Consider the following 3,145-nt stretch of genomic DNA (forward strand, 5'->3'; position numbering starts at 1 on the left):
CCTACTTGCATTTGGCATTCATGAAGTTTATATACTGTATATTGTATACAGTACAGACCAAAAGTTTGGACACACCTTCTCATTCAAAGAGTTTTCTTTATTTTCATGACTATGAAAATTGTAGATTCACACTGAAGGCATCAAAACTATGAATTAACACATGTGGAATTATATATGGAATTATATACATAACAAAAAAGTGTGAAACAACTGAAAAATGTCATATTGTAGGTTCTTCAAAGTAGCCACCTTTTGCTTTGATTACTGCTTTGCACACTCTTGGCATTCTTCTGATGAGCTTCAAGAGGTAGTCACCTGATATGGTCTTCCAACAGTCTTGAAGGAGTTCCCCGAGAGATGCTTGGCACTTGTTGGCCCTTTTGCCTTCACTCTGCGGTCCAGCTCACCCCTAAACCATCTTGATTGGGTTCAGGTCCGGTGACTGTGGAGGCCAGGTCATCTGGCGCAGCACCCCATCACCCTCCTTCTTGGTCAAATAGCCCTTGATGCCTTCAGTGTGACTCTACAATTTTCATAGTCATGAAAATAAAGAAAACTCTTTGAATGAGAAGGTGTGTCCAAACTTTTGGTCTGTACTGTATATATAATACACCTGTTTGTGAAAAAAAAAAACCCTGTCCTTATATAGTTGTATGATGTACGATGTATAAGAACTGTATATTCATAGAAACACAAAAACATGAGAAATTGTAATTCTACCGGTCCCTTTGTTAACATTTGTCTTTCGATCCCGTCTGGTTGGTGAGGTGGATGAGACGCTGTCTTTGGTGTTGAGAAATAAAGAATTTGATGAGCAATATGCATTTTTTCTTGTTTATTCGAGCCCAAAAATGAAGGACACATAAAAGAAAAAGAATTTCCTTTTTCTTTTTCTTTTTTTTTACAATTGAACATAGAAAATAGAGGAAACATTCGACATCGACATTCAAGGTAATGTTTTATGAACATTTATTTAGTAAATTCAGAATAACATATAAATACAAATCTTAAACGACACAAAACGAGTGTTTTCTCAGGCCCTGCCTGAGCACGCACACCTTCATAATATACATGATATTCCTGTCCCTTTATAATAATACATACATTCCTGAACTTGAGCTTTATATAATGTATAAACAATATCGTTACCATTACAATTTATACTATTATACATCTATTTTTGAACTAAAACATATCCTCCCTTCTTCCTGCATTAATATTCATTGAAATAAGACAAAAGAATTGACATCTGGTTAACAAGTAGAAAATAGATTGGGAGAAAAGTTTATTAAATCTCTCTGGGAGTCTCGATTGGGAATTCTTGGCTCCCGGATTGTTGCCCAACAAAAGCTTTGGTTCCTAATTCTGAACTTTAAATTATTCTGGAAATGGGCGTGTCCTCCCTTGTTTCCTGCACAAATAAGTCACCAAAATTATAAATTTGAAATAAACTAAGTGGCTGAAAAAAGCTACCCCAAGAATATCTGTTCTGTAGCTCAGTGGTTAAGGCATTGGACTTGGATTAGAAGGTCTTGAGTTTAAATCCCAGCACCACCAAGCTGCCACTGCTGGGCTCTTAAACAAGGCCCTTAACCCTCAGTTGCTCAGTATACCTCTAAAGAATAGTGGTGTCTGTGAAATACTGTAAAATATACGCTATTTATTAATATAATTGACTATTAAAGTACTAGTATAGCAATAACAATACTCTCGCAAGTCACGGAAACAAAACTATGACAAATACACCAAGTGCAAAGAGGCACTTCCATAGAAGTTAGCAAAAAAAATTGACATTCAAAAGTCCTTATAGATAATTGTAGTAAAAAATTAACAGTGTATTTTTATGGTGTATCAGGGTGGGTTTGATTTTTGCCTTTTACCCTCTCCCTCTATTTAAATACAGTAATGTTCAGAGCTCATTGGCAATGTGCCTGATATCCATTGCTATATGTGGTTCTTCTCCAAACTGTTACTACAAATCTGGAGGCACACAATTGTACAAGACGTCTTCGGATGCGCTGTAATAAACTTTTGCGTTCACTTGAACTTGGAAACCAAACATGACACTACCCCTGAAAACCAAAACAAAGCCAGTTCCATGAAGATGTGGTTAGGAAAGTAAGAATCTCCTGCTACGGAGTTCTGATCTAAACCCTACCGAACACCTTTGGAGTAAATGTGATCGCTGACTGCACCCCAGGTCTCCTCACCTCACCTACCTGACTTTACTAACACCCTGGCTGATGAACACGAATGACCATAAGCACACTCCAAAATCTAGTGGAACATCTTCCCAGAAAAGTGAAGGGAATTTAAAGAGCAAATCGGAACAAAATGTGGAATGTGATGCTCGAAAAACACATACCGTACTTATGACCAGTTGTCCCCAAAGTTTTTTTTTCGATATAGTGTATTTTTAGGAGCTTATATATAACAGCGTTAGATAAACTCTTCAATTTCAGACTTCAGAAATCAACAAACAGTTTTGTGAGTGCAGTGCATGGGTATTAAACACATAAAACACAGACAATCTCTCATTCATGCATCTGTGAACGTCAAAGAAGGTGCCAGAAAAGCTGTTCTTATAGAGATAAGTTGCTAGTGTTTGATACCAGCGTTGTATGTTCCTGTATGTTCTTGCATGTAGCTGGAAGTTAAAATAAGCCTCGGAGGTTGTAAGCTTTTGGGTGGGGGGGGGTGGGGGTCCAGAATATCTTGGGAGAAGCTGATCTTGTTTGCCTCCACCAAAGCCTTAATCCATTTAAGCCAAGTCAGCAAGGGCAAGTTGCATTTCTACTATCCAACCACTAGCAGTGAGATCCAGGAATGTGTGGTTTTTTTATTACCAAGATGGCGTTTTTTTCACGTGCAAGTTATTCCAGAACATATAGAAACAATACACCAATGGACGAACTGTGACATAAACAAAAGAACATCCATCTAACAACACTATTGTTTCGTCGGAGCAAAAATGCTTTACGGCATGTTGTTCTTTCCAAATAAATTGGGATCTGCAGCAGTAGTTTAGGTACGACATTTTTTTATGCATGTTGTTGTTTTGTGTATTACTTACACAAATTCAGCAAATACATTCGTTCTAAGTTTTTTCATTCAAAAACCGTGATCTAAAGTCGATGCTTTGAAG

This window comes from Silurus aristotelis (assembly GCF_946808225.1).
Source record: "Silurus aristotelis genome assembly, chromosome: 9".
In the NCBI taxonomy this organism is placed as follows: Eukaryota; Metazoa; Chordata; class Actinopteri; order Siluriformes; family Siluridae; genus Silurus; species Silurus aristotelis.